Genomic DNA, 13,413 nt, shown 5'->3' with positions numbered 1-13,413 from the left:
GGTGGGGGTAGATTTTTCTCAGAACTGTAGTCAAGGTCTGCACCTTACAAACTGTTACAAAATGGCTTTGAAAATTTCAAAGAGGGATGCTTAGAGAAGACTAGACAGGTAGAGAGAAAGGAGGAGACAGAAGAGAGAGCTGGGGCCTCAGCAACACAAGAGAAAAGAGCCCCCCACAGGGCAAGACTTGGCAGGAGGGGTTCCTGGGAGAGACAGTGTATCAGGGATAAAGAGACGGTTTGTTTGGGCAACCAGGCTGTGGAAAGCTTTGTTTTCTTTTTGGCTCAAGATCTATAAAAATATTTGGAGTAAGGAGTAAGGAAGTGAGCCATTCTCCCCACCTTGGGGTGCAGCATCCACCGATAAAGGCTGCCCCACCACATTTGGCCCTCATGAACACGGAAGCCTCTTTTCTGAGGGTTCCTGCGGCCACTCGCACACCCCCAGCACCTGGGAGTTGAGTGCAGTGAGCAGTGAAGGGAGCCACATGCATGGCTGGAGTTCCACCTGATTTGGCAGAACCCTCCTTGAGCCCTTCCTCCTCTGAGTTCCCTAGACCCCTCATCTCTGGTGTTAACTGAACTTGGTTGTCATATGGGGGACACAGCAATTTTGAGAATCTGGATTGGAACATAGGCCTGAGTGACTCAGAAGCAGCTGGCTATTGAGACATTCAGGGAAGAAAAGGGAACATGGACTCTGAGGACATGAAGTTTGGATGGGCCTGGAAGGTAACAATGGGAAGAGGTCAGACTATATAAGGGCCTTTGAATTGGACTGAAGGATTCTGGAAGTGACTGAATATAGAAGCTTGGTAGAAGACCGCCCCCTACCCCTGCAGCCTTCACCCAGACTGGGAAATCTAGCAAAGCCCTGAATGTCTCCTGTATGTTCCAGACCTCCTTCCATCATACAGATGAGAAGACTGAGCCCAGAAGGGGAGAAGAACAAATGTTTGTCAGGTAGATGATGGGAAAGAAGTTCAAGAGACTCTTTGGCATTGCTCGCCAAACCCTCAAACAGGCAGGGAAGGTATATTTACTTAAATTTCACAACAGAGGAAATACATTTAAGAGTCAGGACTGAATCAGCACGCTCATTACCTCATCACACTTGGCATCCTGAGAGAGAGGACAGCGACTGGTTCAAATATTAATTTATTTGCAGTTGATTTTCTCTACCAAATGAACTTTGAAGTTTTTGTTTATTTTGAACTACTGGGGGTAATGCTTTACTCAAGGAGAAACTCTCATGGTGAAATTATAGACACCCAAAACTTTTAAGAAATTTTACAGAATTAGCTCTCATTTTAGAAAAGACTGGCAACATTACCCCATATGTAAAAGGCATTTAAAAAATTATTTCCTGGCATACAGAAGCTCTCGGTAAATGTTAATTACCTCGGCCGCTTACACGGCTCCACCCTTCTGGCGCTTCCCTAGCTTCCCGACCTTCACTCGGAAGATAGCATCAAAGGAGCTAAGCCCCACCCACTACTCAGCAATCTCCCCGCCCCTCTCACGCCTACGCAGTTTACTAAGCTCACCCCCATCGTCTCCCTGGGCGTAGCCATCAGGGCGCAGGCGCAGATCCGCCTTCGTTCGGTCCCGCCCCCTCGGGTCTAGTACCGCCTCTTCCGCGTTCTCGGCGTAGCGACCTGCTGGCAGGGGTACGCGCGACCGTTCCCGCGTCGAGTCAGCTGAGGCAAAGGCGAGACAGCGAGGTATCCCTGCAAGTGAAATGTGATGGGCGGGGGGCGGTCTCTGAGTGAGTCCGTGTGCCCGGGACAGAGAAGTCGGGACCTTCAGACGGCCCGAGGTCACGACGCGATTCTGCTGCGGGGGGACAGCCGGAGGGGACGCTTCTCTAGGGCTCAGATCAGAGTTCCGTCTGTTACGAGCTCAGGGCGCAGCGTGTGTCCCCTGTCGGGGCTCGGCCTGTGCCTAGGGTCGTGGCTTGGGTTGTGACAGGTGTCCGAGTTCGGAGCTCAGTCTGGGACCAATTTGAGACTCATTTCCTCTATGGCTGGGCTCAAGGCTCAGAGCAGTCCAATATCTTGAATAGTTTTTCATGTGAGGAATTTCTAATATCTGTGTACTACATTATTTTAAAGTTAACTGTTTTCATTCGGGTCGCTGTACAGTGAGGAGAGAGAATAGTGTCAGGGGCAATCTCTCTCCTGAGGGAGTTTCCAGGCTGGCAGATGGTCAGTAGCAGATCAGAGCAGGCTTGGGTGAGATGAAGTATTGGCAGTGCTTCGCTTTGGGTCCGTCCTGGATTCGTATCTCACCTCTGCCACTTCCTGTTTGTGTGTCCTTGGGCAAGTTATTCGCCCTCTCAGAGCTTTAGTTTCTTCTGTATAAAAAAAGGTATAGTAGGGTCATCGTGAAAGTTGAATAGGATTACATGTGTCACCTAGTATGGCACCTGTCATGCAATGGGTGTAATTTATATGAACTAGGTTATTTTAGACTAGGGTACTTTAGCAAGGCCCTGGGAGAAGAGTTGAGGTGACCTAGGTCCTGAAGCTTCAGTGGGACTTACAGATGGAACTGACCTTGCAGGATGGAAGGGAACTAATGCTTATTGAACAGTGCCCATATGACAAGTGCCATGCTGGGCGATTGATATATGTTGTCTCACTGGATCCTCAGCTAGCAGCCAGGTGCTTTCTGCCCCACTACCCTTAGCTCCAGCCCCTCTAAAGAAGGCTAGGTTGGAAGAGACCCTGGGTTGGGTTTTTATACGGAGCTGGGCCAGCTAAAGACTTTGGTGCCCCACTCTCCAACATCTCCCACGCCAGCTCTTTCCTTTCTGTGATCCAGAAGAATAATGGGTTCTTGACTTTGTCTGGGAGGCCTATGACTCTAGTGCTCTAGAAGATTTTGATTGTTAGAGGGCCTGGCAAGTGAGCATCTCTTAAAGTCAGATTGCATGAACTTTGACTATTACAGAGAGAAGCCCTATGAACAGGAGTGGTTGGATTTCTGCACATGCTTCCAAAGTGCATGTGGTTTCCTGTTATGTGGTCCCATAGTAATCTAGTAACTTGATTCCTTTTATATCCTCTTCATGGGTGCCCATATTATCTTCCTGAGATAGTGTCTCATCGTGTTATATCTCTGCTCAGAAACCTTAGCAGGCTTCATTGCCTACGATATAGGTTTTGGACTCCTTAGCCTCATAGACAAGTTCCTCCATAATCTGTTCCCAAATCTCTCTCCTGTGCTGTTTATCTTTGTTCTCCCAAACCTATACCCTGTGCTCCAGTCAAAATAAACTACTTTCTGTTACTCAAACACTCCCTGCATTTTACTTTGCTTGTATTCCCTCCCCCTGGAGTTCTCTCCTCCTTCTTATCTTCCAAGGCCCATATCTCATGTGAAACTTCTCTGATCCCCCTGCTAGACTAGTTGCCCCCCTTCCCATCCTCAGTAGCAGAGGCCGCATGTCTAACACAGCTCCGACCGCAGTCTGCCTTGGAGTATATCCATGAATATGTACTGTGAGTACATTGGTGGCAAAGGGCCATGTCTGTTTCGTCCTTCCTCTGCCTGGCACGTAGTAGGCCTCTGCAGTGTTTGCAGTTGAATGAGTCAGTGACATTTTTTTATTTTCTCGCTTTGGTTTTTGTTTTATGAGCTTTCAGGTTCAGAATGGGCCTTTGTGTTTTTCCTTCTCTTTGTGCCTAAGGAGAGCCCTAGTGTAGATTGATCATGCCCTGATTACAGGCATCAAAGGCGAGAAAGTGAAGGAATTCTGCCCAAGGCAGGATTCTTCATTGCTGCTCTTGTTTTCTGGCTCATGTCTTGCCTTTGCTGTGAGTTTTGTTGGAACGGAGGTGGCACTCTGTTCAGGGACCTGCACTGTGTGATATAGTTCACAAAGGAGAAAGCACACAGGTGGTTTACTAATCAATTGTCCTGCCCTTGGCCTTGGCCCCTTGCGTTTGGGAACCAGCAACTACACATTCACATTTTTCCTTGCCAACAGTTTCAGCATATGGAACAGAAGGCTCTTTGCTGATCATAGGAAAACATACATCACTGGAGGTAGAAGGAGCTTGGGAACCATCTGGTTCTACCTCTTTAGTTTTACAGATGGGGAAAGGCCCAGAGGGGAAAAGATTTGAACAAGATTGCACAAGAAATCAGTCAGTGGTAGAAATAGTACAGGAAGTGAAAAGTGCTGGCTCTTAGTTTTTTTTCTAGTCTACTACATTGTTAACATAATATCTAACATTTATTGAGCACTTACTATGTGGCAGATAGCTGTTTTAAGTGCTTAATATGTATTCAAAACTATTTTATAGACTTGGAAACAGATAGAAAGAAATCATTCAGATCCCACAACTCTGGTTTTTAATATGGTTTTAATAGTAGTCATTTCCTAACCAATAGAGTGGAACAGTTCTCTAACGAACTTGCTCCCAGATCACCCTACCTCTGTGAGTGAGAGACATCCTCCCAACATTGTCTCCCTATATCCTGGAAAGGTGTCTTGAGAGGAATCCAGAGTGTGTTGAAAGAATGGTTGAAGGAATAAAGCAAGCCAACATGGGTATTAGTGGATCTTGAAAAACTGCATGTTTATCAAGTCAGACGGTAAATGCAGAGTTTTAGAATAAACTCAGTCCAGGATCTTTCTGTAAAGATCCCTAGTCAAGGGTGGCAAGAGTCAACTCAATAAACACATATCGAGCTCTTGCTCTGTACAAGACACTAGTACTGAGAAATACACACAGGAAAGCTCCACATTTCCTGCCCTCCTATAAGTAATTGTCTTCTCTGAGCCTTCTCCCTGCAGTGTAGTTGGGAAGGTAGAAAAGTACATAAATAACTGAAATCAGACTGACTATGGTAAATGTAATAAAGAATGTAAAAAAAAGTGGGAGTTTGGGAGAAGGAGAAATCAATCCCAACACGACTAAAGGGGGTCTAGAGGAGGATTCGTGGAGGTTGAAAATTTATGCTGGGCCTTGGAGGAAGTTAATTCTGTGAGAAGGAGCATCTTGAGCAGTGGTCTAGAGGTGGAAATGAGCAGGGTGTGTGTGTGTGTGTGTGTGTGTTTTGGAGGAGAGGAATGGAGTTGGTGAGGAGGGAAAATAAGCTGAAATGGTAGATTGTGGCCAAAATATAGAGAGGGGAGTGGGGAGAAGAACACTAACATTTATCGAGTGTCTGCTCTGCTTTGTGGCTTGCAATATGTTGGATGCTTTACGTACTATAATTTAGTTAATCCTCACAATCCTGTAATATGGGGCTATTTATCCCCAATTTAAAGATGAAGAAAAGAGACCTCAGAAAGATTAAATGACTTGCCCAAGGTCAGGTTACTAGTAAGTGGCAGAGCTTGGTCCAAACCTATGAGTGGTGGAGTCCAAGACCCATATTCTTTCCATTGTGTGGCAAGGCTCCAGATGCAATGACTAGTGGCTGCAGAATGGAGGCTAGACTGGAGCAAAGAAGGTCCCAGAATAGGGACATCGAGGAGGAGGCTGTTGGAATAGTTCAGTTCAGGCTTAAACTGTGAACCACTGACTTACTTTGGAAACTGCTCGCTCTAAAGCTGTTTGATTGGTTTATTATGTTAGCATTATGGCAGCTCCTGTAACACCATAAATCAGTGTATGGCCATTCTTAGCTAGTAGAATCTTAGAATCAGTTTACAGAGGCTTTTGGCGCTCTTGTGTTTCAGGCGTAGGTTCTAATATGAGATTAGCAGTTCATTACAAGTGTCTAGGGAGGAGACCCATTTGGCACATACTGTTCCTTCATTTTCTTACCCTCAAATTCACCAAGAATCTATAAAGGAGGAAAGAGGACTGCACATGGAGTCAAGAGGCTGGCGTTCAAGTCCTGCTTCTGCTCATTATCATCTGTGAGTCTTCCATCTCAGCTTCTTTCCTGTAATATAGGGGGTATTTTTCATTCACTTCTGAGATCTCTTGCTAATGTCATATATTGCCCTGCTGTTTCTGCCTTGGGGCAGTATTAGGAAGTAGCTAAGAGTATGAACCTGGATTCAGAGAGACTGGGGTTTAAATTTGAGCTTCTCATCCTTCTTATACGAGACAGTAATGAGATGTATAGACTCTAGAGTTGGACTGCCTGGGTTTGAGTCCTGGCTCTATCACTTGCTAGCTATGTGACTTGGGCAAGTTACTTAACCTTCCTGGGTCTCAGTTTCCTCATCTATAAAATGGGGATACAAATACTACCTACCTCATGGAGTTATGAGGACTGAGATAACTTACGTTAAACACTTAGCACAGTGCTTGGTACATTGTAGATGTTCAGTGAATGTCAGCTTTAATAGTAATAATATTAACAACTATTAATGTCCAGTTAGGTATTGTTTTTATAGAAAATACGTTTATTAAGGCCATTTCCCCTACTGTCTTATTCAGACACTGTTGTCTTCTCTTTCCTTCCATTGCTCCATCAGGAAACTTTGAAATACTAGAATGTTTCAGGGTTGCAAAGCATAACATGAAAGAAAGTGCCTGTAGGAAAAGGGCCAATAAAAAGTCATGGGCTCATTAGAAAAATCTTACCTGACTTGTATTTTCACCCACCTCTCTCCACAGTAAACAGGAACAGAGCAATGTATTTATTCCCTTTTGCACAGCCTTCAGCAAAAATGCTAAGCAAGACCCTTCCAACTCACCAAAAAGTACAATAACAGTATCTCTGGAAAAGTGGTGCCTAATTTGGTTCTTCTTTCTCTCCACATTAAACCCCTCTGGCCTTGACTTAAGCCATTTCTTCTTGTTCCATTTTCCATTAATATGGAAAAGTTCCTTCAGATTATAAAGGGAAGATGAGATCAAGATTTTCTCATGAGAACCTTTTGTGTACTTAAAGCCAGAATTGAGTTAGGCGTCATCTTCTCTTCTCCCGGCTAAACAGCCTGGGTTTCTTTTGCCTCACTCTTAAAACCTATTTTCCGTTGCTTGGATCTCATTGGTCATGCTTCTTTTCTTTCTCTTTGGTTTTTCTACTTCTTGGCAGTGACCCAGACTGTGCTTAGTCTGCTAGTAAGAGTCCAACTAAAACGGTTTAAGGGAAGAATAACTTCAGATGTTTCCATTCATTCATTAACATTTATTGAGTGTTTGCCTCGTGCCAGGCCCTGTGCTAGGATAGGGGACCCAGAGATGAATCAGACATAGTCTCTGCCCTGTCCCTAGCTCACAGTCTAGGGGCAGATGTGCAGTAAAATGTTACAGGTGTTGTGACTGAATTACGCACAAGTGTGGGAAGCTGGAAATTGTTTAAGGCAATTCAGTAGAAGCAGTCTTTTTTTGCCTGGACTGTAGGTCAAGACTTCTGTAGAGGAGTGGTTAGACACAATGCAGGACAAGTGGTCTGGGGCCAGTTTGTGGAGACCCTGAGTGACAGCACAGGAGATTGGTTATTCCAGAAGCAGTGGACACTCACTGAAGGTGTTGGAGCAAGGAAGTGACAGGCTTAAATCTGGCTTTCAGTCTTACCTGCCCACCATGGATGTTTTCTATATTGAAATCCATCCATATGATGGATCTCTTATATGTCTACTTGGGGTTTTTCTGCTCTAAAACTTGTATAGAAAGAGCTCTGGGAAATTTTCATTTCCTTTACAGCAAGAAATTGATGAAGAATTGAGAGAGAATTGGGCACCCATCCTATATAAGACCCAGTGGCAGGCCAATCTGTGTAGGTGTAGTCTGGCCACATTCACCCTTCCCTAGTGCTATACCAAGAAGGGACGAAAGAATGAGGAGAGGATTTGAGGGCTCATCTGGGTATTCAGTAAGATTCAGGCACTGCAAGAGTCAGTTCTTGATGAAGAAGAAAAGAGACCCAGAGGAATTTGGAATGGTGCCAGAAGGAATCAGGGCTAACCAGGCACTTAGAATCCTGTCTTGTATCTGAAAACCTCTTACTTCACTAAGTTTATTCTCTCCTGCTGCCCAGTTGAAGTTCAAAGGTGTTCATGGTTGACTCCTGACGAGTTGTGGCCATAAGGAGCAAGAGTGTAACCTGAGCTTCTTTGGGCCCCGGAAATACCGTGTTTCCCCGAAAATAAGACCTAGCCAGACAATGACCTCTAATGCGTCTTTTGGAGCAAAAATTAATATAAGACCCAGTATTATATCATAATACATTATATTATGTTATATTATATTATTATATTATAAAGACCCAGTCTTATATTATAGTAAAATAAGACTGGGTCTAATATTAATTTTTGCTCCAAAAGACGCCTTAGAGCTGATTGTCCAGCTAGGTCTTATTTTCAGGGAAACACACTAGTTCCTTTGAGCCACAGACATTTGTTTGGTAATAAAAAGCGCAATAGAATGGTTTATTCTATGTGCTAACATTCTCTCTTGGATAATGAAGAAATATTTTTGTGGATGAAATAATTCATTCGGATGTTTACTGGAGTCTTTTTCTGTGCCAGATGCTATGTTAGATGCTGGAAATACAGAGACAAAAAAGATGTGTGCCCGCCTTTGAGGAGCTTATGGCCCAGTGGGAAAGCCACATATGCATGTGTATAGCCAGCTCAGAGTATTATAATAGTATACTGTGGGTTCAGTTAAGTGCTGGATGAAGTAGAAAAAAAGAGTCAGGGACTGCTTCTGTAGTTTGTGGGACTGCTTTCAGTAATTTTGATGGGCCTTGAAGGAAGAATAGGTGTTTTGTTTTGTTTTTAATTGGTAAGTGAAAGAGATATTTACATTTTTTTAAAAATTTTCATTGGGGAATATTGGGGAACAGTTTGTTTTTCCAGGACCCATCAGCTCCAAGTCAAGTCGTTTTCAATCTAGTTGTGGAGGGTGCAGCTCCCTGGCCCATGTGGGAATCGAACCGGCGACATTGGCGTTAATGAGCACTGCGCTCTAACCACTGAGCCAATCGGCTGCCTCAATAGGTGTTATTTTTCAAGAAGCTACATTACAGGCTGAGGAAAAGCCTGACAGTATGAGTATTTGAAGCTTATGAGATTGGAGGAGAAAGAGAAATTAGAAATGATTTAAAGATTCTGTTGCTGGATAACTGGCAGGATGATATAATCTGATAGAGAAGAAGGGAAAGGAGGAAGGAAGCAGTGAACGGGGTTGGGGATGAGTCCAGTTTGGGACACGTGATTTGAGGAAATAGTGTAACACATCTGGCTTCCAGTTAGAAAACTAGAAAACCCTTTTAGAAATTTTGGCACAAGGGCCCAGAATTCATATTTAAACTGCATTTTTAGTGTTTTTCCACTGGGAAGAAGGGAAGTACACATTCATCTTGTAGAGAAAGTCACAAATCAACTTTGACACATGACAGCTAGAGCCACAAGATTAAAAATAGCAGTGGGCGGATAGAAAACTAGCAATAATTATGCATTTGGCATAAAACCTTGTTCCCATTCATGCCACCTGCTACTGTCAGCATCTACTTGATTTTTCTGTCTCTGTTGCCTCTTGCCTGTGCGACTTGGACAACAGAGAAGTGTCAGCTTTTACTTTCTACATGAGACTCCTCAGCACACAGAGGAGTGTATATCTTCTTCCAGGTCCAGTTATGTCTTTTTGGTTCTGGAATCCTACAGTGAAAACAAAATCTGACAACTTTTACTCAGACCCTTGTTAAATTATCAAATGCTTAGTATCAACACTTTCAAATGCTCAAATGTCTGATTTTAAAGATTGGAAATCTGTGATTGCCTTGTGTATATCTACTTAGTAGTGTAATACATAGATTTGGGGAACACTTAGGTTGATCTTTATTTTCTCTGGTTCTTTTAAAGAAGTCAGCATTTTTATATTGTTTCTGTTTCTGCTTTCTGAAGCTTTTCATGCCAGATACGATGAAGCAGAGACCAATGGAGAACTGAAGAATGTCTGCTACGTACAGAGACCATTGAAACACTTCTTATGACTGGAAGACAGCAACCTCCTGTCAGAAGCATTATTTCACTTGGAATTTCAAGTTTATAGAGGATTCGCTTTCCAAACGTTGGGCAAAGCTTTAGGTAAGATTGGATATATATTTACTTAGCCTTTTTGTTTGCTTCAGGTTGAAATTACCTATTTCCAGAGGAAGGGGTGGGTTAGAGATTTCAGTATTCAGTTGGGCAGCTCGGATTAGCTGGGCTGCCTGGCATGCCTAAAACAGTTACTTAATAAGGAGGAGTATGTTTCTACCAGAATAAAATGGCAGAGAGGCTCATAAGGAAAACCATGCAGTAAGTAAAATGTATTTATTTACTTTTAATTATAAAAGTTAAACAACCATGTTGTAACAAAACAAAATCAAATACACCAGCAGTATAAAAAGTGAAATTGTATACGCACCCAATTTGGTCCTCCCAAATAACCATTGTTAATAATGGTTTGAGAGGTATATTTTCAGGTTTTCTTTAAACTTAAAAATATGTGACATATATGATGCTGTTTTGAAGTATTCTGTGTGACACTCCAGCCTAAGGCTGTGTCATGCCTGGCAGGTTATAGATAATGCCTCATTTGTAGATTGGGTCAGATGAAGCCTAGGTGAGAATGATTTTTAGCCTGATCTGTGAGTTTTCGTACTTGGCTGCTGTGTCGCCTTTCTTCATCTGAAGCTTCCCAGTGGCACACTGTCTTCTCCGGCTCTCCATCCCCAACCACCTTCCCTTCCTGAATTCTCCCCATCTTTGATGGTACTACTGCTCTTACGGTTACTTGACTTTGGTTAGTAAACATATACTGAGGTCTTCCTGTGTGCCTGGTTCCATACTAGGCAGTGGGCAGAGGGAGCAGGCACAGAGGGTAGTCGTCTTGACTCGTCCACCATCTCCAGTTGTTTGGCAGGAACAGGACCAGTTCGGCCTCTGTTGCTTCATTCTCACACCTCTTTGTCTTTATTTCTGTCCCCACCTCAGTTATAGGCCTTCTTGCCTTGTTGCAGCAGCCTCACTGCACTCTTCAGTCGCTCTCCAGCCGCCAGTTGTGGCCGCACATCACAGCCAGTTCGATGTCCCTAAAACACACTCTACTTGTACACAGTCCGCCCCCACTGCCTGGAACGTGGTTCACAAGTGTGCTCTGTGGGCCCCGGGGGCCCTTGAAAGCCTTCCAGAGCACCGACAAAGTCAGACTGTTTTCATCATGGTACCCAGATGTTACCTGTTGTTGGAAAGCAGCAGCAGGCAACATTGCTGCTGCCTCACAAGCCTCGAGGCAGCGGCACCAACGTGTACTGGTGGTCACTGTGTCCTCCACTCCTGCCACTGAGAGGTTTTCCAAAATGCCATTTTCACTCAAGAATATCCTGGATGAAGCGGTCCAAATTATTAATTTTATGGACTCTCAACCCTTGAGTGTACATCTTTTTAATATTCTGTGTGGCAAAATGGGAACGCTCCTGAAGCTTTTCTGCTGCGTACCAAAGTACAGTGGCCGCCTGAAGGAAACACACTGGTGGGATGTTTGAACTGCCAGCTGCACTGGCCACTGTTTTCATTTTTACTTGAAAGAATGTCTGCCCATTGGTTAATGAGGCTGGAAAGTAGATAGAGCCCAGACATGAGGGCCTTGTCAGCCATAAGCTGGGGCGACCTGACCTCAGCTTGCCTTTTTCAGCTTTTTATACTGTCCTGCTCACACACCCCCAATCCTTTGCTCCTTTACTTCTGCTTGCTATTTTGTTTTAAATTGAGGTATAATTGACATACAACATTATATTAGTTTCAGGTGTACAACAATAATCATTCAGTATTGGTAAATATTACAAAATGGTTACAGTAAGTCTAGTTAACATCTGTCACCATACATGGTTACAGAATTATTTTTTTCTTGTGATGAGCCCTTTTTAAGATCTACTGTCTTAGCAACTTTCAAACATACAATACAGTTTTACTAACTATAGTTGGCATGCTGTACATTACATCCCCATGTCTTACTTATTTTATAACTGGAAGTGTGTACCTTTTGACTCCCTTCACCCATTTTACCGATTCCCCGCCTCTGGCAACCACCAGTCTGTTCTCTGTATCTATGAGCTTAGTTTTATTTTTTTGTTTTGTTTTTGCTTTAGATTCCACATGTGAGGTCATATAGTATTTGCTTTTCTCTGTCTGACTTATTTCACTTAGCATAATACCCTCTAGGTCCATCTACGCTGTTGCAAATGGCAAGATTTCATTCTTTTCATGACTTAATATTCCATTGTGTGTGTGTACACACACACACACACACACACACACACACACTTTCTTTATCCATTCATTCATTGATGGACATTTAGGTTGTTTCCGTGTCTTGGCCATTGTAATAATATAACTATTATAGTGAACATGGGGGTGCATATATTTTTCAACTTAGTGTTTTTGTTTCCTTCAGATAAATCCCCAAAAGTGGAATTGCTGGATCATTTGGTAGTTCTGTTTTCCTGCTTGCCATTCCTTAAACACACATTTCCTTTACCCCTTCTGCCCTTCTTCTTGTCATTCCTTCCACCAGGAGATGCAGCGACAGCTCTGAAGGCTGCTTATGATCCCAGAATCAAAACAGAGGAGGAAGATGGGCCTGAATCTAGACCTTTTACCTCTAAGAACCTTACTATCCCAACTCTGTTTGAAGCCTGTTGTGAGTCACTACGCTGCTGGTACCTTAGTGGGCCTCAGACTTCTTTTATTGTAGTCGAGTGAGACACTGCAATCTGCATAACGCTGCCCAGACGGACTACACACAGGACTCTTGGGAAAAGCCTGGGAAATATCTTAGCCCTTGGAGTCACACTTACAGACTGTCCTTTGATTGAGCTGATTTCACAGGTGTCTCCTTTTGTCCATCATGTGTTAAATTTGACAAGCCTCTGTTTGAGTGTACCCTTGCCTTGGCCTTCTCCCCTTCATATCATATGATATCATCAGAAACCAAATCAACCAACTAATAGGTCTGTCAGAGGAAGAATATAGCCTTGTACCTGATACGAGAACTGCCATGAAATAAGGTGGTTGGACTGGTTTGTAGCTCATCCTACATTCTATGCCAAAATACAAAGCTACCTCAGAGCAAGAAGAAACTTCTGATAAATTAGGTTTCAGATTAATACTATAATGGTAAGGTGATAATAAAGCCCTTGCATTATGTAAGCTAGAGCAGTGTTGCCCAGCCTTTTTGACATCACAGCACACATAGAAAATGATATTGTTCAGCCTGATGAGAGGATCAATATCTCATTCACAGCACATCAGTAGGGAAGCTCTGTGCTAAGGTTTCCAAATAGCAGCGTTCTTGTTGGTGTCTGGCTAGCACTGACTGGCTACCCCCTTCTGCCTTTCATCATTAGTGTTTAAATATAGTGCAATAGTTTAAATCTTCACTTCTGAGCCAGACTACCTAGATGTAAATCCTAGCTCTGCCACTTACTAGCTACGTGACCATGAGCA

The 13,413-nt window shown here is 43.4% G+C and overlaps 1 protein-coding gene across 4 annotated transcripts in view; it reads left to right on the top strand.

Moving 5' to 3' along the window:
• The first annotated feature begins 1,584 nt into the window (after positions 1-1,584).
• The window catches only part of MKNK1 (MAPK interacting serine/threonine kinase 1), a 38,092-nt gene continuing 26,263 nt past the window's right edge, over positions 1,585-13,413 (top strand). For 3 of the 4 annotated variants that reach the window (XM_074334671.2, XM_074334669.2, XM_019749405.3), the window contains exons 1-2: positions 1,585-1,723; positions 9,829-10,011. The gene's annotated coding sequence lies outside the window, so the exon portion shown is untranslated. Of the gene's footprint in view, positions 1,724-9,828; positions 10,012-13,413 lie in introns of those variants that run through there. The other variant, XM_074334670.2, reaches the window with a different exon arrangement.

The sequence above is a fragment of the Rhinolophus sinicus genome, chromosome 14 (assembly GCF_057876585.1).
Source record: "Rhinolophus sinicus isolate RSI-liver-muscle chromosome 14, RSI-T2T, whole genome shotgun sequence".
Taxonomy (NCBI): domain Eukaryota; kingdom Metazoa; phylum Chordata; class Mammalia; order Chiroptera; family Rhinolophidae; genus Rhinolophus; species Rhinolophus sinicus.
The sequence above is the reverse complement of the archived record's forward strand: the minus strand, read 5'-3'. Positions and strand labels throughout refer to the sequence as shown.